At 44.3% G+C, this 26,907-nt stretch overlaps 1 protein-coding gene across 8 annotated transcripts in view; it reads right to left on the bottom strand.

The window, feature by feature from the left end:
• The window catches only part of hts (adducin 1-like protein hts), a 166,200-nt gene that overhangs the window by 99,170 nt on the left and 40,123 nt on the right, over nucleotides 1–26,907 (bottom strand). Inside the window, exon 3 of one of the 8 annotated variants that reach the window (XM_071592304.1) lies at nucleotides 24,745–24,786. The exons of the other annotated variants lie outside the window; for them this stretch is intronic. The gene's annotated coding sequence lies outside the window, so the exon portion shown is untranslated. The remainder of the gene's footprint in view (nucleotides 1–24,744; nucleotides 24,787–26,907) is intronic. 8 annotated transcript variants of the gene reach the window in all.

Here is a 26,907-nt window from a genome sequence, read left to right as displayed (position 1 = left end):
AGTGAATGCTAAGGCGTATCGAAATACCAAACTGGAAGCGGTTCCAATTCACTAATTCACAAAAAAATTGGCAAATGCATTTCCAAGAACCCAGTGCATGCAAAAAAACCCTCCCGGCAAGACCCACCGGAAACTGCGAGCTAAACCCTTCCCTTACAATTCAGCGGTGGGCTCGTAACTAGCATGTCATTTAATACGTCCAGGACTTTTTGCTGTTTTCACAATGATACATTTACTTTTGGTCGTTCATGGATAAAGGTTAATTTCGACTGAGGTTATTAAAAGTAAACTTAAAGAGTCTCATATTACAAATCGACACTAGAAAAATGGTTAACAAATAATCTGGGCGACTGCTTAATTCACATATCCCAAATATGAAAATGGCAATCGACAAGATGGTTAGGTAATGATGACCTCAAGGTTGCCTTCGCTCTCTCTTTGACCGCACTTTTCATTTCGGAAGGTTACAATCCACTGAGGAAGGCACTCAGACGCCACCGCACCCCCTACCGCCACCATTCCCTGCGACTTCGCTCCTGAAGGCCGCTGCCCCCCTCCCAGGACACACCCCTTTGGTCGGTGATACACGAGCATATCCGCTCAGAATGGGCGCGCAGAGATGCACGAGCCATCCGTACATTTTTTGCAGTTCGCAAAAAACAGCGAATAAGAATCCGTAGATTGAGGATGATTTTTACGATTGAGCTGCCTTCTCCCGTTCATCTCGCAAAAGATTTACGACGAGGATCCACCCCGCACTTGGACAAGAGAGATGGTCGCGACAAGACACCTATCGGAAATATCATTACGATTCCGTCGAAAGATATCATTGGCATATCAATTTCAGGTGGGAAGAAGACACACAACTGGGTCTTAACTCGAATTGAATATTCATAAAGCACTCGATGAATATTCAGAGCACGCTTCGTTACGCCGAAAATGCGGCGACTTGAAACCGCGTGCATGGTGGCGAAGCAGGAGCTAAGAAATCAAGCAATTGAATTTCTTTGCAAGGCCGTGGGAAAAGTATCGCTTTCTTAAGTGTTAACAATAATGCAACCGCTGCTGTTTCATAATGGGAATCGTAAAAAGCTTTACCTGCAGGCAAGAGGCGCTTTCACGAGTTAACAGAATGGGCTGAGGACGACGTTATAGGCAATACCAGGGACAGAAAAGGAGCATTCGCACGCACATCCAATAAATAGCCCAGTGTGCAGCAGTCCCAAGCGTTCTTAAAAGAACGAAGAAGCAGCACCACTGCAGGGCCGCAATGCGATCTCGCTGTCACATCCGACGAACCTGAAGCGGAGAGCATGGGAAGAAGACAAAGGGACACTGCAACCAGTCAATCGATCGTAAGAGGACAATCTGGTTTTAAAATGCTCTACATACCATTTATAAAATTTTAATTTAATTTTAAGGGGAAAAAAACTGTAAAAAATTCAAATTCAAAACCTGATACACGGAAAATATGTAAGTTTATTCATACGCTTGCCAGGATTCTAAATCCAAGGCAATGTTTTTACACGTTTTGCTCGCAATGATTGATTCTGACGCGAGCCTTCCACCATCGAGACGACCATTGTGGACGCATAAGTGGAAAACGGACAATGAAACCGTTCTAATAAACAAAGGCAAAAGCCACGCATTATATTATGCCCGCACCGCTAGAGGGAGTGAGCCACACGAGCGACAGAAAGTAACTGAGAGAGGGGGGATAGAGACCCGAATGGGCCGAGCCAATGTCTTCCTGTTAAACCGCAAGATCCAACCGGGCTCGCGGAGGCGAAACAAAAACTTCAGACCGGGAATCGATTGGGGGGCGCACACGCGCGCCACTCCAAGGGCTGTCCTCCACCGTGCGATAGGGAAGGAGGAGAGAGTATCAGGGCGGATGGGAGAGGGTGCAGAGGGCGTGGAAGGGGGTGGAATGCGGGCGGATCCAGCGACGGGCAAGGCGCAACGGTTCATCCCCGCGGGGAGGAGCGGCAAGGGAGAGATGGTGAGTGGTGGGGGGGCGGAAGCACAAGTCACCGCCAATCATAGCCAGCCGGGAGGAGGGCGGACCAATGCCATCCTTGCCCAGGCCGCGACAACGCATTTACTTCCATTTCAACGAAAGTAATTGCCTAACTGATTTCCGTCATTTAATAGGTACTGAAAAATGTACATCGTCGCGCGCTCCTTGAGCTGGATCGACATAAATACCCCGCGATAAGGGAGGATATGGGAAGGGAATCATATCCAACAAAAAGACTATCAAATAAAGTGCAAATTTGTATACATGCAGGAAAAAGATTTAATTCAAAACAAGGGTTGATTCACCTAATAAATTAGCAATTTGCTTCGCGGAAAAAGGGAATAAAAATGAACCAAAACCGACAGATCCCCACCATAACACGACAGGCCATGCAGAATTGAAAAGTAAGAACAGGAAATTCCACCATTTCATGGACATGCAACTAAAGATAAATATATGCCTGGTTCAAAGTGATATACGCTTGTATGAACAATTTTCGCGACGTCTCCAACTCACTCTCGCAACATTTCGCGCGGGAGGGACGACCCCCCCCCCCTTAGGGCTTGGATGAAGTCAAGCGGGGAAGGGTTGATTAAGTACAACCGAGCCTCGGTCTCTGAGGGAAGAAATACGTACAGCGGAGTTGACGCATGAACGATTGCCTTCGGATTGCTTTTTTTTCTTTGAGATGTCTGGTGAAAGTTGGGCGAAAGAGTAGATGTTATTGCCTGGCATCTAGACTTACGGAAAAAGCAGGATGTGTACATACCCATGACGCAAGTGCACCATGAAAAAGTAAGCTACATTTTCAGTACGAATCGAAAATGAAAAAAAATGTCAATTTCACATCACAGCAGTCAATCGAGAGGTCTCTTTCCCCGCTTCTCCATAACTTTTAGTTTCTTTATGTCATCACTTCCACTTCCATAAGCAACCAATCGACCCTAATGCAGACGCGCACAGTCCAGTACACAGGAGCACAGTTCCTACACTAGGAGTACATGAACTTGTTCCAATAAAAAAAGATAGCAACAGTTTTCCGCTAGATAAGTTTAATAGTACGGCCGGGTTTCGATGTATTACATAATCTTCGGGTCGAAGATGATGTAATACATCGAAACCTGGTCGTACTATCAAACTTATCTAGCGTAACATTGTTACTACCTTTTTTTTAGTATGTTCAAATTCCACCACATCACACCTTAAACTACTCAATGTGTTAATAACAAGTTCATTCGTACTGACATAATTCCAACAGATAAGGGCTTTCAAATTTGGATCTTAGTTAGTCATCCTGGAGCCAGTGAGTACTGCAGATTATCTGGCCAATGGTGAGTGGCATTCAGCCATTTCAGGTAGCTTTTCCGTTTGTTGATAAATGAAAATGTTGTCACCTGGAGAACCTTTAGCCTTTGAAAAACAAGAGTCCATATTCAATACGACAATTTGATTTATATTCAGTTAACATTGAAATAATGGCAATAAATGTGAAAGTTACAGGATTCAAATAAAATGCGGATCCAAGACTTAATGCTTTTTTGGCGCAAATTACCCGGCCATGATTTTATTTTCCTCCTCACGAGTAGTTGTTCATAAAGGGCAAATAGTTTCGCCGCGGAACGTGAGTGACTCAAACACCAAGGGAGGGCATCGAGAATGCACGGGCCCTTCCGCAATCGACGAGAACGTGGTTATTCGCTCCGCGGAGAAGGGACTTCTCTCGGGGTTTTCTGGAGTGTGTTGCTCTTCACGCCCGGGAGCAAGGAGACAGAACAAACAAATTCAGAGAGCACTCGTATTGCCGCTCCGTCCTCCGCCATGGATCGCTAACCGACACGAATTGCCGGGGGAGCACATCCAACGGCCGTCTTAACGGTCCGCCCGGGGAACAATAAAAAGACGCGGAAACTGATTTCAAAACGAGCTCTCGGGAGTCAAAACCGGATAGACGGATTTCACCTTCCGTTTCTAATAATTCGCTTATCTCGAGTTAAGTCGACGCCACATTTTTCCTAAGGCTGAGTGCGGTAGCAATGGCAGTGCAAACAAGAGTAGAAACTGAAAACATTGGAATACGCCATGAGAAAATTCTGATGGGTCAAGAGAGAGGCGTGTTCCCCATAAGATACCTACCGCGCTATCATACTACACGCAACATTCGTGCGCATTTAAATTCAAAGCCACCATTGAGGATGGAAATTCGCACCTCGCGTAACATGCCGAAATTTCGGCATTTCATTAAATTTTTAATTTTCTGATTAATTATTTTCTTAACCGACGTCTACAAGTCACTTCCTGTTTTGACAAATCCCGCGATACAACGCATGCGGTCCAAAAAGGCCCGCAGTCGTTTTGAGCGAATCATAGGGCGACAGTTTACGAGTGATGGGATCAATCATCCTTCCAGTTTATTCTTCTGCTAATAGTAACTTTCATTTAAAAACAGCGACCGTATTGTGCCAATTTTGAAACAATACGAACTTACACAATCTGATTTGAACTATACATTAATTTAGGTGCAGCTGCTAGTTTTTATTTATTAATTTATTTTAAAACTCTTCAAGCCACCCCTAGGGTGTGCGGCAGGGGTGAATACACACCAGAATAATTTTGAACCGAATATTTTTACCCCTACCTAGGAGTTAGATGGTAGAAGGGACTCCATAGTCACAATCTCGCCCCAAAATAAAGACGACTACCTATCTACCGCGGTCGGAAAATTTTATTCTGATCCCTTATCGTTCGTGGGAAAAAAATGGCATCTTAAATACATCTGTTCTTCACTTTATCTCTCTAATTTTATTGACATGATCTCTCCTACCGTAGTACGATGGGGGTAATAATACATTTCCAACATCACTGCTATAGAGACGTTCTTCCAATTTATGCAAGAGATTTAATTTGTAATTTAGCCTTCGCTCCTTGAGTTATTCCCACCCTTGCTGTTCGAATATTTTGAATTAGCTACTAAGTTTATCGTCACTATATGTACACATGCCTTAAGAGTTAGCCTTGAACCCAGAGGTATCATACGATAACCTATCCTGAGATGTGTCATCTTTAACGCAAGAGGGGAGAATTGTAAACTCAACCATTTGGATGGTAAATTAAGACTCAAAAATCAAAAGTTCAAGAAAAAATAATATTAGTTTTTTTCCGAAGTATTAGCAATAAAATACACACTTCGTACCTTCTATTTGTTTTTGGACCAATCACAATTTTAACTTTTTTTATGGTTGATGAAGTTCTCTCTGGTTTCCATCCGGGTCAGGAGTCACAAATTCGAGGGCTAACAAGGCCATCGTTCCCAGGGTTCCGGGTGAGCAGAGGCACTCGAAACCTTGAGGACGATGGTATCCATACCCTTCGCCGGGAAAAACAACAGACCTTTAATTTGTACCCAGGACCATTAATAGCTTTTTGAGACGCTACTACACTCACTGGACAATTTATGATGACAAACGGTATAGATACACTTACTGAGATGAGGAACTTAGTTGTATGAATGCAGAAATTACATTACTGTTAAGTGCATCTCCGAATGTTGACAAGTTCCGAAGATAATCGATCAGCTCAACGATAATGCGTAATAAAACACCCAAGGTACGATTAATGGTACCACCAGGCTTGATCGAGTGCCAAACTTTCGGTTTAAAACGAGAAAGAGAGGAAAAAGGTGGTGCCTCTAACTAACACTCACTCTTCGCTGTGCCCGCAGCAACGAAGGGGCCATGATTGGGGGGGGGGGGGCTTTATACTTCCGAGGGTAGTAAGAAAAGGGAAGGAGGAGTGGGGGTGGCTCGGGGTCATCCGTCGCGAGAGAGTGAACTTGCCCACGCCGGGAGAGAGGGACCATTAGAGACCCCCCTCCCATCCGCGCTCCCCTGTGAACCCTTTCCCCCGACCACCACGCCCCTCCCTCGCCCAACTGCGTGGACGACCGGAAGCCGCAAAGGAAGCGACCCAAGGATTTAAGGTGGCGTATTGCGAAAGGAGGGGGACACAGGGGGTGAGAGGGCGGGAGGCGTGGAGGTGGTTGCGCTGACTTTCTCAGACGCACGCAAAAGGAAAAGCGAGGGAAACTCAGTAGGCAGGTGGGGTCGTACTGAAGTCGTACGCTGTGAGAGTTAACAATCATTCCTGTTCATTCACATTTATTGACCATTTCTAAGTTGGGTGTGAATCATGAATTATCATCTCTCAAACCCTACCCTCACCCCTTCCCCCTTTTTCCAGTTTATTACCCACAACTTGTAAAAGATGTTTCTTCAGTCTCCTTTGCCATCCCTGCCTACCCAGAATGCGGATACCATTAGTTGAATGTCGATCTAAAGAGTAGAATTTCCCCTTCTTACTTTTCAATTCTGCATTACCTGTCTTGTTATGGTGGAGGCCAGTCGTAAAAATAGTTGTGGTTCATTTTTATTTCCCTTTTTTCGCGAAATAAATAACTAATTTATTAAGTGAATTAACCTATGTTTTGAATTTAAACCTTTGTTTTCCTCTGGCATGCATACAAATTTGACAGTTTTACGATAGTTTTTTCCAAATAATTTTTTCCCTTTTCCCTTCCACTCCCATATCCCCCCTTATCACTTACCCTTCCCACCTGGTGTTTGCAACCCCTGCCACACACACCTTTTTGGTGGATCGCGGGGCTATTATGCCGACGCCGAACTGTGGCCGAGTTATTAACCCTTCAAATTCTTTACCTAATTGGTGGAGAATCTGCGGTCTCTGTCGGCCATGAACGCCAAGATTATCAATATGTATTCATTACGTACGAGCTCCCTAGACTGCTTCACAAACCTGAGTGTCGTCATTCTAATCAGTACAATAATGGTTCTCTTTTTTCTTTTCTGCTTTTCATTCCCGACTCAAAACCATTCTAATGCCAAAGAAACACGTCAGGAATATGGCTTCTAAATTGAAACCTTGATATACGTACGAGACATATGCATATATCCCACTTCCAATTACTCGGAACTAATAATGATTACAAAAACTGTCCTGATGGCCTCTAATTGAAGGGCGGAGGGCGTGGATGTGGGGACGTCGTCTATCGAAGGGCCGAGTGGTTCAACCCATCGTACGAACGCCGGTGGGGCGCGCGTGCGGTTTTCCGCCGCCGAAGATGCCCTCCACGAGGAGGAGGGACCGATACACACTCACCCCATCAAAGTGGGCAGGAAATCCCAATCGACCTGAAAGGGCCAGGCTGCTCAGCGGAGGAGAATGAAGATCTGATGTCGGTTCAATTGGATGATGACGCAGAGAGACAAGCTGGCCGAGGCATCAAAAATACGGCAGTCGCAGGTCAATAGAATCCACCGCATGAAGAACCAATAAAATACAGCGAGTCGCACACGCACTTCTCCGATTCAGCGGGGTAGCTCCAAGAACCACGCGCCCAGGGCCACGGTGGCCTTACCCCTCCCCCCCCCCTTGATCGCCGCCGAAATATTTGCTCGTGATATGGTGTCCAGATGACCTTTTCATTGTACTGAGAATGCAGGTTTTTGCACGAATATATATATATATATATATATATATATATATACACACACACACACGCACATTCTTATATACATACATACACGCTTCTGTGGGCGAATATTGGCATGTAGCTTTATTCTGTTTACGCGTGGCGACCTAACGCCCCCCGCCACACGCCCTTGCGGCGACTTACGGGGTATTGTGTAGATGTAAAATGCACACATCGACCACAAGACAATGCTTTCGGTACCAAAAAACTGGCGCGACCATGAGAAAGAGCTTCTCAAGCTTAATTATAAGTTGGAAAATTCAGAGCGGAGTTAGAAGAGATACGCGGATCGGGAATGCACCTTTTTCCGCCGGCGAACAATAAAAGCCGTGGGAATGATAAATAAATTACTTTATGATCGACGGAAAATGTTTTAAATCAATTTATAGCAATAAATATTACGATAAGACTGCGAAGCGACAATGACCCAACAGTGAGTTTCCTACTCAAATACGACTGATGAATGAAAAAAAAATTAAAATGAAAAAAGCTTAAAATGTTTATTGTTCCAATTCAAGAAAATGAAAGGATAGAGTATAAATATATGGTTGGATAAATACATTGGCGTCCATCAGTCATTGCTATCGAAATGAACAATGAGCAAACTAAGCAAAGGTGTGAGAAATAAAAAACCATTTACAAAGATTGACGTAAATGGAAATCGAAGAATTAAATCGCGAACATTTTTGTGAACCCCATTTCGGATGTTTCAAGGTGATGCTGTCATAAAATCTTTCTCGGGAAAATTTTTCTGTTCATCCCAATAGCAAATGACATATTTTGCAAAGCACGCATCCGGGAGGAAATAAAGGGCAATAGGAATTTTTTAATGTTTTCTGTAGCTACACATCCCAGGAGCATTTCCCCCTCATACATCTTCGTTAAAAAAAAGTACTTGAGAATATATAATTCAAACGCTACGCCCTATTAATATCAATTTACCTATTCGGCAGCTTGTCTCAAAACCCTTCCCTCTGCTTTTCCTCCGCCACTCCTTCACTCTCTCTCGGTCAGAATTCCTCGAGGTCCCGTAGCGAACTCACAGACAGCATCTTCTGCCATAGCACACACCCCACTCCTCGTGCGAGAAGTGTCATTAGGATCGATCGTAAGGATAAGGAACTTAAATATGCCGAGGTCTAAATGAACGGCATGCAAATTGACGAGAGCATCCGGTTTAGCGGGAGACAGAGAGAGAAAGAGGGAGACGGGGTGACGTGGTGAATGGGGGAAGGGGGAACCGGGGATGCCTCCTCGATGGTGGGACGATGGAGGGGGAGTTCCGTCCCCCCTCCCCACGTTGTTCGCATGGCCACGATGACCCGTGATGTCATCCGCCGCTTACTTGGAGACGTGAGGCAGTCCGATCAGTGTGCCACGCCCGTCTGACGATACGTTCTCGAATAGCACCGGCCAGGACCGAGCGAAATTCTAATTGCATTGTCTAAGTGATGCCAGTACATCTGCTTATTGAAAGATATGCCTGGGAAGTCCAGAAGAGGGATGATTGCTCCACGGCCAGCAGGCAGACCAGATGGCTCCAATTACGTATCTCAGGACGCACGGATGAAGAAGCAAGAATGAAGAAAGGAGTAAGGTAATGACATGCCGTCTTTCTTACCCATTTACCACCAGACAAATGAGAAGGTAATTCAAATTATGCGCCTCTTTCATTTTATCGCGAAACTTACGTGTCCGGTAAAACGCATGAGCATAGGACTCGAACTAGCATCTATTAATGCGATAAATTTATTTTGATCTAATTTTATGCGATCTACAATGCTTTAGTTCCAGAGAAAATTCTTTATGAACTGAATTTTAACCTTTTGGCATTGTATCAAAATCAAATCAAAATATATTTTTATGTCGTCGACAACATTTCTGTCATATGCCCCACATATCAGTATAACCACCGGGCTATCACTCCTCCGGAATCGCCATAGGAGGCACTTAAATGAGGGAGGGGATATGAAGGGCTCCCCCCCCCCTTACAGGGACAGGGGACAGCCGCCCTTCCCACTAAAATATGTCAAATCACAACTCTGGTTCCAAGTTCACTTTCCTCGATGTAAAACATTTGATTCGTCTTCAAAATGGTCCAATTTTCGGAACCATTTCGACTCCCAGTGATCGTGGGAATTGGTCGAAGTCGACGAAACCACGCACATTGGACAGCCAATTCTCAAGATTAAGTGGCTGGTAATGACATCCGCCGAAATTCATCTTGCAGGGACACTAGTATATCGCGCCAGACAGGAACTGGGACCTATTTGATACGGGTACTATTCCGAATACATGTTAACATGCATACTGGGGGCACATACACGTATAATGGTCGAGGCAATGGGTTCAAACAAGTGAGCGGCGGTTGACTGCAATTAGTGCGTGACGATGAAATCAAGAGGGAGATACGGGGATGGAGAGAGCGCGGATGAAGGCGGGGAAAGAGGGGGGGTTTGTGCCTCCGAAAAGCGCATTCCCAGCCTTGCGGCCAATCGCCCTTATCGAAGGAACGATTCGACCCCAAACCGGACACCGAAAACTAAATTTGTTCGAAACCATGAGCCCAGGGGGAGAAGGACGCCGGCGAGGTCTCTTATCGCGAGGGCAGCGCAGAGAGACAGCGGACCGGGCATCAAGAGCGAAAAATATCCATGGTGAACCGCCATGAGAGAGGGAAAAATCAAATCAGCGGGAAATGTATGCAATCGAACTAGTCATTGAGACAAAGGATTTAACAATTTTACTATAAATACATACACATACAACAGACTCACCCGAAGGTGAAATAAGTGAAGTTTCCACCATAACTAAGAACACTAAATTGCTCATAATTCGTGAACTTATTAATCTCTTGTACAAGGTACCATAAAACTCTTGAAGTTATATGTTTATTCCATGAATAAAAAAATATTCACTAGAGGCTAACAGGGATGGATGGACAATTTGATGACCTTCCTTTTGAATGAATGAATGAATTATTTGTTCGAAAAAAAGGACCACGCTTGCCAAATCTGCCAAAAATTTAGAAAAATCGGAAAAGATGAAATACAATCCAATCCAAATAATATTTTCGAGAAATGAATATTTATTGAACTTATTAAGGATTATTGATATTTTAAATGCTAGAATACACAAACATGTCTGACTAATGAAGTCATTGTGGATTTCATTTGAGGCGAAATTTCTTGTCGGACAAATTTTGAGATCCAACCTTCAGTCAACCAATAGTCTCTTGAAAGCACAATTGGAATTTTTGAGTTGAAAACCAGAGGACCCGAGCACTCCAGCATTATTAATTGTACAGAGCTTCAGCCAACGGACCACTTTGCACCATAAACTCTTTGGAAAGGTGGACTCATGTTTGAAGCTTTTCTGACGGTTAAGCGTTTGTCCCGAGGTGAACGTGCATTATGCCAAATTTAAACAACGGAAAGGAAGATGACATGGGAGAGGCAGTAACCAGCGGGCGAAGCGGCGAGTTATTTATTGACCGCAGGGAGGGACTGAGTTCATCGCAGGAAATGACGCATCTGAGTAACCACAGCTTCACCAAAGTCTTGTGACTTTCCGTGTACCAGATCCTTTTCTTTTTCCATCTCCCCACGAGAAATGGAGAGAGATTATTGGAACGGTTGTTATACATGCATAATGAGGGAGAGGGGAGATATAGAGTCAACGTCGAGTGGTCTTAGTAAGAAATGGAATAAATGGGAGAAGGGTGGTGAATATAGAACATATGACTGCTGGAAATCTATCGCTAGAGATAAAAGTGGACCCGAAAGTTGTCGTGGCAATTCGGGCGTGCATGCCGACAAGTAGTCATCAGGGGGGAGGAGGAAAGTAAGAGTTTTCTAGACCAATCAAGAAATAATTGGAAGTATACTAGGACGGATGGACCTAATACATGGTAATGGAGGATTGAATCGCAGGGGTAGGCGTAGGGAGCGATGTTAAAATAGTACCGCTTAGAAATCAGAATTGATCGCAGAGAGAAAGCAGTCGTGTTCTGCAAAAGAAGAGGTATGATAACAACTGACACCTAATTCAAATACCATCAAAGGAGTAGGTGCACATGGAAAACGACAGGAGAAACAAGGGGACACAATTAAATCATGTTTAGACAAAGACTTCGTGGGGGCAGTCCCATCTACTCACACGTCCATGTACAAAAAGTTGCACGTAATTACAGAATATTTTTCCCTTTTCCCTTCCCCTCCCATATCCTCCATACCCTTCCCACCTGGTGCTTGCAGCCCCTGCCAAACCCCTTTTTACTGGATCTCGGGGTATTTATGGCGATGCCCTCCTGGGTGCGGATTAAGATTCCGTAGAAAAAATGTTATGTAATGAGGTGTGGGATTAAAGATTAAAAACAAGAAAACGAAGGTGCATCATGATATACTCGAGAAGTACGAAAGGTAAATTGAATACTAATGTTGGAGAGGATAGACCTTCATATATTTAATCATTATTTTAAAGAGGAAAAGGGGCACCGTAATGGTGATATTAGGAGAATCGCGCCAGCAAAAGAGGCAGTTACAAGAAGAAGACAATTGGTGACAGGGACACTACATAAGGATGTGAAGAAATATACTTCAATACGGAGTGCTTTGGAGATATAAAACCTAGACTATGTGGCAAGAGGATGGACGTACTTTGTAAGCTTTTGAGACAATGGTGGGGATAAAATGATGGGTAAAATATGTTGGACAGAAAGTGAACTTTTAAGTTATAAAGAAGGTGAACGAAAGGAGACAGCGGGGGAAATCCGAAAAAGGCAGAGGAAGTGGACGGAGGGAATGCTGAAAGTTGGAGTGGGATGCCGCAGACCGTGATGGAAGGGAGAACTCCTGGAAAGCGGGGTACTGAGGAATGGAGAGAGAGTATGAGTAGCTTGTAGATAGCAATGAGGCACAGATGTAAATAGCCACTATGGACCGACCAAAACCTTCAATAGATATAATACCTTGTGAATGGGATCTTCACGTAAATCAGCGAGCACCGAAAGGAGCCAGACCCCCAACTCGGACGAGTGAATTTCACTTTCAACTGGGGTTAGTGAGTTTCAAAGGTAAACTCCAACCTCACCTATCAAACCATCCTTCGGGTTCATTGCTTTAACGATTTGTTTCCGAGAATATAACGTATAAAAATTAGACGTCATACCCCTCAGATGGGATTAGAATCTGAAAAATTGTGGAGGAAGGGGGAGGCAGGAATGCCATAATCATGCCGAGCGGGCGTCACGGTGGCTGAAACCACTGCTATGACATGTCCCACTTTCGGGGCGGAAACTTCCACATGCTGTGGAGTGACCAAACAGAAACCTCACGACTACATACATAATGGTAACGGAAGCGATCATCAGCAATGCCATAAAAATCGATGGGCCGGTCGACCGCAGGAGAGATTGAGCAGATAGGAGAGGGAGAGTCCGATCCGGAGGGAGAGAGATTACGTAATTTGCGGAGTAGGGGAGCAAGCAATCTTGAAATGACTCGAAAAAATCCTCCAGCCTTGGGAGTAGACGAGGGAACCCGGTACCGAAGCCGCCGTAATAAAAACTACCTCATCCAAGTAAGCTAGGCTGCAGAACCACTCTTTTTCTTCCTTATACACCGAAGGCGGATACACAACTCGAAGCACGGTAAAGCAATGTTCGCTCGCAGTCGAGTACTCGCCAAGTCAAGGGGGTTAGCGGGGAGGCGATAGACACCCACCCACCCCTCGGGTTCCTGGATTCTCTCTCTCGGCCGCCAGAGAGGAGACGCGTCAGTGGTCCCTCCTGATTCGAAGGAAATATTAAGGAAACATTAAGGCAAATAACACCCCTATAACTGGACGACTTCTCCGCAAGCGAGGCGGTGTTGGCTGACCGATACCTCAGCGAAATTTCATTTCGAGTGCTCCCTCTAGTTGACTTGTGCGAAGAAGGGAAACACTGGGCAAACGAGTCCTTCCTGTAGCTCTAGTATTAACATAATAGCTAGTTTTTAATGGGCGACACAATTGGTGACCGAGGCCGGACATTTCCAAAATAATTTTTACCGTCACTTGATAATAAATTAAATAGGTCTAAAAATGATCAGAAATTCGCCATAGTATGGGATGTATCACGTTCGTGAACTCACGACCCCGCCAAGCCAATCATTCAAAGATATCGAGAAAAATTATCAAAGTTGTCATTTTCAGGGAGTTTTATTTGTTCACTACCTTCAATCAACATTTAATTTGAAGTCTGCAATTGGCGGTTCACAGAAATTTGTGCCATACTTCATGGAATTAGGACGTACTAAGCCATAGTAGAATTAGGAAATGTACGAAATATACCTCCACTAAAACCGGCGAGGTGTCTGAAAGCGTGACAATTATTCTAGGATGCTTCGAGAAGGAAACACAAGGTCTTGTTTAGTCTCTGCAATCGAACTTAATTTCCTTTTTAATTTATTTACATCACCATGAAAACATCCTACCTGACAGAAAAATATCGAGTACCTCGGAACGTTTCTGCAAAATTAAGCCATTAGAAAAAGCCATTAAGGTATGGCTATTCAATCTGAGGAAATAATTCTGTTCTCAAGACAGAGAAGCAACGGGCAGGAGACGCCCATATCAACCAACACTACCACCTCTCTCTCTCTCTCGGGCAGGGCGCGGCAGAAGCAGGGAGGTGGTATGTTTGCCGAACGATTGAGAGAACTGAACACACAATATTATCTCGTGCATTCGGATTTGACCCTTGGACGCCGTCGCTGGGGAGATCGAAACCATTAGAAGGATGAGTGCGTGTCTTACAAGAAACAATCTATGGCGGGGCACGCCCGTGGGGGCGTGGCGAGAAGACCGCTCTCCTACAAACCCATTCCTTGCTCCAGCTGAGTATAATTATCAACTAAGGCTTAGAAAACTAACTAATACATCGACGAATACTGTGCCACAAAATACAAGCCCCACTCCATCTCCTTATACTTCCTTCCTCCCTTCATCCCGTCCAACATCCCTATCCTATTCCTAATCTTTCCTCGTCTACCGAATATTCTCCCCTCTATCACTGTCTTCAACATTCCATTGCAAATCAATACGCTCTCTACAATCATTTTCCCCGTATTATTTGGATTTCTCCTAACAATCCTCTCTCCTCCCCCACCATGCCCAGCACCACCTCTTCTTGGTTTCCTTCCTGTCTACTTCACCTTCTCCACATCCACATTTCAATAGCCTCCAATTAACGCCTATCATCCTGCTACAGTGACCATATTTCCGCCTCTTTGTCTAGTGCAATTCTTCTCCTAACATCCCTGCTACTTTGACCATTTTGGTCCAAAACACCTCCGAGATACGTAAAATGTTCCACCTACTCCCTCTTTTTTAATGTTAAGCTTAGGCTTCCTCTTTCTGAAAATCGCATAACCTTTGTTTTATTTATATTGATTCTCATCCCATATCTATCGTACTGGATTTCCAATTCACTCAGCAACGCTTGCAATCCCTTGGCTCACAGACAAACTATGGCTAGGTCATCAGCAAACCTGTTTTAGTGCACTGCAAACCTAATTCAAAGACATCTCTCAAAATTTAATCCTTAAACTCTCTCGACGATCAAGTTCCTACTTCCGAGCCTTGATCAAATCTCCAATTCCTTTCCACGCATATTTCCAAGTGATCACTTGAATTGCAACAATTGTTAAACTCTAATCGCGAATGGATGCATAGAGTGAACATGTGTGTCAGCAAGTCACATCACTGCAGGGAACCTCATTCGAATGCGTGCCAAGCAGGGCGACTCGCGCCGGCCTCCGTTTTCTGGAGATCGGGCAGAAATATTTCGAGACGGAAGCCGAGGTGACGAGGGGCCGTCGGCCGAAAGGAGGGGGTGGGGTGGCACGAGGAGCGGAGGAAATGGGGAGGGGAGGGGGGAATAGTGATAAAACGAAAATCTTAAGGATAAACAAGACAACTCCCAACTCGAATCAGTCGATGGGTGGATCACGCGGCGATTCAAGATAAAAAGTCTCATGATCTCCTTTTCTCAAGTTGCGAAATCGAACGCAATGCAAGTAAAATTCAGAACGAGCGAACCGAACACTTCCATAGAGACCAACGAGAGATTTCATGAGACAGAACTCACGCCCCTTACCCACGAACGAAGGAATGCCCAACTGATTCCAATTCTGACCCCAGTGACCTCCCCTGCGCCAAGCACCCTCCCGCATTACACACGAGGTCGAGATGTGAGAGAGCACGCCAGCTTTCAAGTCCCGACGCACGAATTCCGGACCGAGATTGATTGATACAAGAGCACCAACGCAGGCGGGCCTTGTTATATGTTACTTGATATATGCTTCAGGATGGCTCAAAAATTCCTTATCTTATTACCAGGATGTTGTATGTATTCCGAATTACAAAACTAACTTCGAAGTATTGCAGATCTCTCACCAAAGGGGAAACGGAAGCGAGACAACGGACGGGCGAAAATTTCCAGAGAAGAGTGACAAGAGAATATTCGGAGAACGAGTTATTCAGCATATTCATCGCGAATGAGGGGACACATGGGAGAGAGAGGTTGAGATGTGGACACCCCGATCACAGAATTGCCAACCGCAGATGGCGAATGCACTCGCCGCAAACAGAAGAATGGACGAAGGAAGATAAGGAAACGAAGGGTACCGTGCGACTTAATAATAATGAGGGAAGGGAGTAAAAGAAAAAAAGAGGGAAAAGTAAGCCGCCAGCATGCGCACGCCTTTCTTATAGCACATACTAGTGTCCCGTTTAGCCTCGCCAAATTATTTTCAGAATTCCAGAAACGCCTCCGCGGAGGGAGAAGAAAGGAAGGTGAGGCAAGACGGGGTTGGGGAAAGAGGGGGAGAGTTGGCAGGGAGGAGGGGGAAGAGGGGAAGGGTGATGGCGGACTCGTCGGCGGCATTAGAAGAGCGCTGAAAATAGCCGCAGTGACGTATTTCCCGTTCATTCCGCCGGCACGCCACTCGGTCGTTGGGAGAGGGAGATATGATGATGATGATAATGTGTACTCGCGCTAGCTTTCGGGTGGTGGCGCGGTGGGGAGTGGAGTGGTGTGGAGGAGGGCTTAGCGCCTCACCGGCGGCGCCACGCACCCGCCACCGCTCCTCAGGGGAGCAGGCAAAAGAGCGCTAACGCACGCACGCGGGGGGGAGGTGAGGGTATGCGTGACATCTGGCCCTAGAGAGGCCCCCCTTTCCTCCCCTTGGCTAAATCCATATTCACTGCAGAGCAAAAAATAACACATTAATGAAGCTACCTTTCCATCAACACAGCCAGTGAGAAGTTCACCGGACAGTTGAATAAATTAATCGGGGAAAGATAGAGTCACAAACGCGATGATTTACTTAGAAGATATGACGGTCAGCCGCAGCCGAAGTCGAAACTAATTTAAAAACACCTACAGGGATACAATTACAAAGAAGTATGAAAAATAAAAGGAATGACGTGAAATCAGAAATAATGAAGACGTGAATGGGATTTTAAAAAAGTGTGAATACTGCAGAAAGGCACAAGAGAGCCAACTTCCGATTGATGTCTACCACTATTAGTGGAGAGATTTTGAGGCAGGATGGCAGTAAAATAATTTACAAATAGCAAAAGATCATTGTCCCTTGGACAATCAAGTATATAGTATTTCCGCCTCACTGCAACTACCGGGAGAAATAAACATATGCATCGGTGATGTGGGTTGGAACACACCCCTGCATAGTATAATCTCAATTTGATAACATTTATGGTTCAATGAAACACTTAACTGCCTTCAAAAGACATGTATCTTAAGTATTTCAATTAATATTAGCCTTGGCATATGAAAGAGCTAATCAGAAGTACTCTTCGAGTCACAAAATTCATCCCTTAACAGCCAAAAGCCTCACTATTTCGAAATCCAGACCCATTCTTCCGCATTCAATGATGGGGCCTAATTAGCGACACCATTTTAATACTTTTAGTTTTATAGAGTTCCAGGTGAACACAAGATACCTTACATAAGCAGAATACGACATCGAGTAGATACAACCCGTCCACTTTTTCAAGTCTCCAATGAACTGAAAAAAATATTCTATATTCCTAAAGATAAGGCTTTCTTCAATTAAAGTAGGCGTATAATGGTAGGAATGTAAATCTCAGAATCTTATGCGCTGAGCAAAAAATAAATAAAAAACATACGGAAGGCAAAAATAAAAAAAAATATTTTAGCTCTACTATTAGGGCTTAATAATTTAAAACTATATTTTGCATTCGCATGCCAGCACTAGGGGTAAATTTGCAAAAAAAAAACAAATTGGATCGCTCCGGAATGACGACTTAGCTAAAAATCCCGACTATTTCTGAAAGAGAACCAAATCTTATAAAATTACCTTGAAATGTTAATTGCAGTCCCAGATAAATTTGCATTAACTCGAGGGTCAAGTATAGTAACAAGAAAGCAATGAGAGTCTCGAGAAGTGTAGAAGAATTTGGCGTGGGTGTGGAGAATAATGCAGAAAATTAGTTGGGCAGAGGGGAAGACAAACGTTTATGTTTCAATTACAGGGTGTGCGAAGACAGAAAGTTACTAAGGGGAATTCCGCAAAAGGCAAAAAAGGGGTTGAGGAAATATTGAGAGGTAGATTGGAACTTTAAGAGCCCTGATGGAAGAGAGAATGATGGGTTAGAGGAGTAGAGGAAGGAAGAGAATAGGCTTTTTAGTCGCATGGAGGCAGGTAGAAATTTGCGAAGAAACGAAAGAAATAATACAGTTAAAAACAAAAATAAGGATGTATGAGGATATATTCTTTAGGACCTTCGCAAAAACCCACCTTTAATAGGAAAAATGCCCATCTTGATACAAACGAACAATCAAATTTTGCTACAGAGGTGTAGGACCAAACTAACCTTCGGGTTGACAGCTGTAGTTTTTGTGGGTGGAACCTGACGAATTCAGCGAACTATTCTTTCATTGTTCCACCAAAAAAGACCTCGCGGATTGCTTTATTTTAATTTTTTCATCACGCACGAATAGATAAACGAAGTAACCTAGTAGATAAAAGTCTAACCTTCGATTGAGGGTATGAGTTATTCAAAGAGCTGCCGATTGATTCCCAGGTAAGAAATTGTGCGAAGGAAGAAGTATTCAATAAATATCGAATACAGTGAGGGTTTTGCTATTAATTTACTTCGTATCCTTTTAAATAAAATTACTCTAATTTCACTAAGTCTCTCCTTTGAGGGACAGAAGTCCTTCCCGGAAATCTTTCGGGGGATGAATTTCATTTACCAGTGCATCATCATCACACACATTGTTTTTTGCTCCGATGGTCGCCACTGTAAATCGAATCACACGGTCCCGGGGTTTCGGTCGACGCACACAGCGCCAGGGAAATTGAAAAACCACCAGTGCTCCACTTGGATGCGGCCCCCATTCCACAGTCCACCCCCCTTATTTCCTTCCCCTCTACGCACCACGGACAATTTACTCCCGAGGTTCTTAACCTTTACCATCTATCTACCATCACCCTACCTTCATACTTACCCTCGACATTCCATTTCAAAACCATCCCTCCCTCCATCCCCCAGAAAAGTCCCTCCTTGTCCTTCACCGGCACCTTCTGAAATTTCATTTGGCGGACAATTTATGAGCCAGCGGAGTTTTCAAGAAAATATCAAGTTAGCTGTGCGGGTGGGGTCACAAACCCATCCTGTCTCATGAACTCAGTTCAACATAATCAGACGGCAAGACTTTGCATAAGAAACCCTTACATCCCAAAAATTCGACCATTAGACAATCCTTACTAATCAAATATAAAGGATTTTCTGTTCCCTATTAGCAAATATGAATACATATTTACAATATTTCAAAATTATATCAATAAATTTCCCAAATTTTATAATTTCTATATCATGCAACTGTGTTCTTCCAGTTCATGTCTTCCAGTGCCTAACATAGCAATGTTGAAATAAACGCAAGAGATGGCGCAACAATAACTTTTATCGGAGTCACTCGCTAATGTGCACAAATGCAGCAATTTCATAACGCAAAAAAATCATTCGCCCTGACCAGGATTCAAACCCGGATCCCTCGATTTCAGCAAGGTGTTTTTCCCATGGAACTCAAGTCAACGCGAGTGATTGCTTAAATTATTGTGGCAGCTTCTTTCAATGTTTACAATAATAACAATTAATTAAACTACTGAAATCCTTAAAGAAAAAACATACAGATTTAATTATTCGAGGTGAAGTATTGCTACGGGCGGTCAAATAAAATCAATTTAGAAATGAACTGAGTAAATCACGTGATTAAGAGAGGTTCCGTGTTTACTCCATGTTTTTATTCCTGTTGCGTTAGCTCACGGCTCCAAAGCAGCGCATCCACTTCAAACACTAATTTATTCCAAGATTTGCCAACACGAATCATGTCATCGCTTTCCATTGAACTGCCCTAATTGGGTAATTTTCCTCATCGTCAAATTACGGCCCATCATGGGTGTCCAGCGGCTTTATACAATTTTTAGTTTCAAATGATAACACTGCAAGTGAGAGGTCCGGGGACGTCGGCAATAACGTAAAACACTCTGATCAACTGAGCAGGGCCAGGCGGGACGAGGGGCGTGCAAACGAGGAGCCGCCCGGCCCCGTTCACCTTCCGGACAGGAAAGGCGATTAATTTTCTGTGACACTTGCCGAACGGCACGAGAAGCAGTCAGGGGTTATGCGAGAGAGAGGGGCGTGTCGGAGGGGGAACGGAGGTTGCCCGCGGCATGGTCCTTCCGACTCCGCACTTAAAACCGGGATTGGGGCAACCCAAATATTTTGAAGTCATGGGCTCTTTCAAGATCTGAGACTTGAGAGTACTTCGACCAACAGATAAGAACCCAAGCACAGCTTCGGCACAGGTAATGTGTTCGCAGCCAAACCATGTGATGGAAGGACATTTCTTAGTCTGACGTAAGACTCTTCCACAGAGAATTAAGTGATTCCAATGAAAATGGACTATTTCACATTTTAAATAAGAAGAGGGCAAAAAATATTTACAACCGAATTCAATTGCGGCAAGGCATCAAGACAGATTTTCCGAAAAACCGATGAGGTATTCGTACAAGAAATGTGCATGAATACCTCCAATTATTTTTTGTCTCATAAAAACTACGGGGCTATGGAGCATAATCAGTTCGGATTCTCAACCTGAATCATTTCCTGGACTATTAGCTGCTGTCATTTATCCAGGGACTCCGCCATTTTACGAGAGCCAACTATAGCTAAGACACACGAAGTCGAACACGGGTGTCTTCCGACACGAGGGGTTGAGTCACACTTGCGACCCACCAAATGACACGCTGGCAGGGCCCTATATATTCAAATTTTCCTAACATTGCTACGACGAAGTTATTAGGGCAAAAGACACGCGGACCATGTCCTCAGAACTACAAATTACAACAGTCAATTGGAAAATCGAAAGGGAATGACTTGAGAGATTTGAGAGACACTCGGAAATTATCATGCTGCCTACGGGAGAAAAATGTATTGCACTAAATAAATAAATGGTATATGTGCATGTATGAATGCTTGTGTAAGCGCATGAAGGATGCGAGAAAAACATCCACAGAAATCAAATAAGCGCCTAAAAAAACGGAAGGCCCACACAGGTCCATTGCGCTTTATAACACTTGAAGCTAGCGTCCGTGCATGGACAATGTTCACACAAGGGGCCGCACTGGAGCGTGATGGAGCGAAGTTTTTATGTATTTCTCGGATTCGAGGTTTCCTCGCCCGCTTCACCCTACCGTATTATTATTTCACCCTCTCCGGCGACCCGCCCCCTCTCGAGGGGCGCACCTGCCCTGGCTCCCTAACGCACGGCGAACACATAGCTCCCGAAAAGAGAGGGGGGCTGCCGAACACAACCACCCCGCCCCGAAGCACTGACTGACGCATCGACTACAACTTGCTCGTGGAGGTGGGGCGCCATGCTGGCACATACGATATGCACCTTCCAATCTGAGGAATTCGAACACAAGTAAGGGCTAGTTAACACACGCCATGGGCGCAAGTTATCAGTCTATTACCGATTGGGAAGAAAGACGCACTTCCAACGATCGCGACCCTCGCATGAACAGAGAAAAACCGAAAATGAGAAAGCAGTCCAACGAAGAGAAAAACTGAAAACCTTACATTTTTTCCACCCGCCTCGGAAGCAAGATAATGTAGACAAAATACGTATGAAATAAAAGTAGAGGGCAATGTGTCGCAAAAGACTAAAGAAGGAAGGTCTGTATAAAGACGACTGCCGCGATTGAAGAAACACGACTATCATTAGAAAAAAACTACAAGAAATTGGAAAATTAGGCTTAGCAAAAAGGGCACGAACATTTAAATGGAGAACTAAGGGTGAAATGAAAAGGAAAAATAAACAGGAATCTAAAAAAGCAAGGGTTGGGTTAATGTGGCGACTAGAGCACGGGCTTCCCACCGACATCCACCCGGGTTCGAATCCCGGCTAAGAGGCAGATTGTTTTCAACGTTACTCCGACCCCTACTTGGGGTGCCGTTTGTGGAGAGCACTTCAAATGGAGTACGCCTTCCGTCAATGGGACGTTAAATGGAGTGAGACCCCTTGGCGTATTTCGTTATTACAAGAGGAGGCCGATGCCGACGCTGGGTTTCTCTCCACCCTTCTTCCCCAATCCCTGATCACCCAACCTCCACCAAAATAACGACCCTCACCTATCCCTAACGGCGTAGATGACATCTGCTTTCGGTCCTCCCTGATAAAAGGAGTAGGTAGGGAATGGGGGTAGCAAAGTGAAAAAAAGCAAGGGTTTTCCCCTCACCCTTGTTAAACTTGCAAGTTGATATATTCAATCGCATCATGAGATAAAATAATATTAGACAAATAAATAATGATTTTAAAATAGTGAATATCCTCAATCGCTCATTCTATAAAAAAATAATTTCGAAATTATGCTTGCCGAAATTATTCCATGAAATAACGGTGAAATTATGTAATATTCCTTAACCCAAACAATACACTTATATACAATATACAACATCTTCAATTACTAAGATCGATTTAAAATAATGATCCCAGAATCGCACTCTATCTCTATAATGAAATTTCACGATTCCTATGGTAGCTATTAAGTACGACAGTTGCTCCTACCGACTCCGTCACCAAGAGTGCGTCTCAAATTTGACACAGTCGATTTCACGGAGGAGCGCAGGAGTTCATCAACATGTTCAAGATCAAAAATTAGTAAAAATTAAGGCTAAATATGGATTACAGGGCACTTGACCAGAAAATATCCAATTTACATGCAATCCAATCATTTCAAATTCAGCAGGATACTTGCGATACGATACCTACGGTACTATAAAATAAGTTAAATAAACAGTCAACAAAGCACACAAAAACTCTTACAGATAAAAGTTTTCTTTTCATTTCAAATAATTTCCTATTGCAGCTATGCAAATGATTACTTCCAAAGATAGCATGTCAATCCCATCTCACCACATACAAACGCGAGGCAAGATGACTGTACTGACACACCCACCATCATTCGAATGTATGAACGCAACGGAAAATTTCTTACGAATTTCTCCTGAACTGAGATCCCATGCCCAGTAAAAAGAAATAATGGCGACATCAAGCTTAAACTGGAGCGAAAAAAGTGCAGCTCTTTTGCTATTGGTTGAACGTGACATTTTGATGAAGACATGCGAGTTTTCCCTCAAATGGGCATCAGGATCACTTCCCAATTTCCCTAGGATCTTGGATGATTTCGAGGGAGTCTGACATAGAGGTTCAACAAATAGATCCGATGATCCACACTCAATAGAAGGCGTTGGACAGACCAACCAAAGATACCAAACAGATAAACCACTCCGGCGGGGCGGTCCCGACGGGTGTTACTCCCTACGCCTCTTCATTTTCTCCACTTTCACGACGCAGAACAATCGAAAATATTCCGTGCTATAACAACGATTGAAAAGAGGGCAATCACGAGAGAAAGAACACGGCGCGATCGACGGGAAGAGAATAATTTCCAGCCATTGGGGAGAACATAAGGCAATACTCAATTTCACCAGAAATGGAAGGGAAAAAATACAGTCAAATAAAAAATAATGGAGAGCTGGTGAATTTAGACGCACAGATCCACCGTCTTAACCTCGGTCCCAGCCGCCCCTCCGCCCCCTCTAACCCATAAAGGAGGGGCAGACCGCCTGGCACCGCCCCGCGTCATACCACCCGCCCCCCCCACAATATCGACGCCCCCGTGTTACCAAGGCAACAGCACTCCTTGGCTACCATTCGTCCTCCCAGCGAACGCAGTGCACCCCAAAGGAGTCGATGGGGGAAGGAGGGATGGGGGCGGAGGAGAGGGAAATGAGTGTCCGTCCGTTCGTCTATCTGGCCTCCCTACCTACACCTAAACCACCAACACCACCCCCCACACACCCTCTTGCCGACCAGAGCGCGAAGTAGTATCATGCGACAAATACGACGCATTCCTTGGAAAACACTCCGCGTCACCGAATCAATAAATACGGGCGCAGTGTTTTGCCCAACTCCCGAGCCACATGAGAGGCGGAGGGAGGGCAGCCTGTTCTGCTGCTCCCGTGCACCATGCAGGAACGGCTGCAGCCCGCGTGACGGGGCCGGGAGAGAGTGGGAGGGAGGGGAGGCGAGGAGGAAACGCCGCCCCCCAGCGGGTGGATTTACAGACGCCACTCCACGGTATCTTTACGACTCATTGCTTAAATATGTCCTAAGAATCCGATTAAATCGAGATGGCAAATTTCTGATGGCCGTGGGTGATAAGAGGTATTCGATGTAACCGGAAGCAATAGCGGGGGAGAAATTGTTCACGGGTCATGGAAACAGGGGTCCTTGCGCCCGCCATTCTTCTCTTCTTCTTCCTCCTCCCATTCATTCATTGCATTTAGAGTACGCGCGACGCAACAGTCAACTGCCGCTTTGAGGTCGGAACCTCACCCGCCCGCCACACACTAACCCTTTTCATGTGAAGTGGGAGACTCGACGTCAGTCCACTTCCAAAAAGCACCTGCTGACACTCAAGAGATTGACGACAGGACACATTTCTCGATTATGACCCATCATTTTCCATACAAATACGTCGTTAATTCCAAAAATCTATTTAAAAATTGCGTTACATACCATGGAGCAACCGGTCGTTGTGCGTGAGTCGTTCAATATGTCCTTAGGAAAAAATAGAAAAATAAATTATTTTACGTAGACTTTTTATTGAACTTATAATATAATGTCCTATTAGCAAGATAATTTTCCCAGCGTATCTCCAACTTTTTTCAAATAGTCAAAAAACTAGGATTTCGGAAGGTTCACAATTTAGGCATCTGTTTTGGCAATGACCTCCTCGCTCGGCGTGAATAGTTTTCCGCCAAGACATTTTTTTCAAGTTTGGGAAAAAGGTCAACGGAGGTTAAATATGACAGATACGGTGAATGCTGCAATAATTCGAACTTAACTTCTATTAATTTTCGCCCTCAAAACGGCTCAGGTGTGCAAACGAGCATTGTCTTGAGGGTACAAATATTTCCTTCGTCAAACGAGAACGTTTTCTCTTGATTTCTTCGCTCAACCGATGCAACAACGACGCATAATTATCCCCATTCATTGTTTGTCCTTTTTGCAAGTAATCGATCCAGATGATTCCGCGTGCATTCCAGGAAACCGTAGCCATGACGATGTCGGCCGATTTCACCGTCTTCGCCTTCTTCGGAGCCGGATCGCCTTTGGAAACACACTCTCTCGACTGCTCCTTTGTCTCCTGATTGTTGTTGCAGTGTATGTGTCCATTTCTTATGAAGAGAGAAATTACGAGGGTCATCCGGAAAGTAGTACCCGTTCGTGCCGCATGAAGTGCTGACGACGCGAGTAGCCGCTGGACGAGGTCAGATAGCTTCAGTGGCTTGTCTGCCTTCTCTGAGCCAAGTTGCGTGACGCTAGCATTGCCTGTGTTGTTTCTGTGATTGTTTACAATGTTTAAAAAAATTGAGAACGCCGCCAGTTGTGAAGTGAGGGCAGTGATTAAATTCCTCAATGCAAGAAACGTTCGCCCATGTGATATTCATCGCCAATTAAAGGAGGTGTATGGAGACAATGTAATGGACGAGTCGTCTGTTCGGCGGTGGTGTCGCAACTTCAACATGGGGAGGGGGAACACACACGACGATGAGCGTTCGGGGAGACCGTCTGTCATTACAGACCAACTGGTGAGCTCAGTTGACGAATTCGTGAGGAACGATCGGCGCGTCACAATTGATGACATCTGTGAGCATTTTCCCAATGTTTCTCGAACAATTGTTCATGAAATTGTTAAACACCATCTGCATTATGCAAAAATTTGTGCAAGATGGGTCCCTCGCGTATCTCAATGAGCTGGCGGCGAAGGACTATGCAGCAGGAATACAGAAACTTGTCACACGTTATGACAAATGCCTTAATTTGCTTGGAGATTATGTTGAGAAGTAGTTTAAAGTATCCTCTTTCAAATAAAATTTTTTATGTTTGTTAATATTTACTTTAGTGTCTTTATTTCACGAACGGGTACTACTTTCCGGATGACCCTCGTACGTCTAAATAACTTTCCCATAAAATAAGTCGTAGTATCAATTGGTAAATGATGAATCTAAAACCCGATGAAAAATGCAACAAAACGTAAAAATAGGTCTTAAAATAATATTTGCCAGAGCCTTTAAGGAACCCACGTCTAGGGGTGCAAGGTTTGCGACTTTAAGACGACAAAAAAACTGTAAATTGACACCACCAAGTAGTCTACGAATTAGAATCAGGTATGCATCTCTTTATGAGATTCCCCTTGGTTTAGGACGGAAGACAAAATGTGTTTCGTGGGAAGTCTTCTTCACTGCTCTTCGGAAGATGCAGAAAGGACATTTTCCAACATACTGCTGCACTGACCTCCGTGCTCCAACTTAAAAAAATATTTCTTATCCCGTAGACCGTAGAAGAATCCAATTTATACCAGACAGCGGAACATTTTGTTTCCCTATATAGAAGGCATAACTGATAGTCCCTGTGATGGCCATCAATTACAAAAGAGAAAATAAGCTTTCTTATAAATCAGGAGAGAACGGATCTGAAATAATTCACTGGAGAGTACATTCACCGAAAACATTCCATTTTTTCCTTCCAACAACCGCACACACTAGCAACACTCTTCAAGGCAAATACGACTCACATTCCTTTCCCCGCCCATAATCAAACAAAGAGTACGATCAGAACATTTCGTCGCTTTGACAGAAAAAACAAATATCAACAACACGATAACGCCCTTCGCCT

Source organism: Hetaerina americana, unplaced genomic scaffold (assembly GCF_022747635.1).
Source record: "Hetaerina americana unplaced genomic scaffold, ioHetAmer1.1.p SCAF_5, whole genome shotgun sequence".
Lineage (NCBI taxonomy): Eukaryota > Metazoa > Arthropoda > Insecta > Odonata > Calopterygidae > Hetaerina > Hetaerina americana.
Note: the sequence above shows the minus strand (reverse complement) of the source record. Positions and strands in the feature narration are given on the sequence as shown.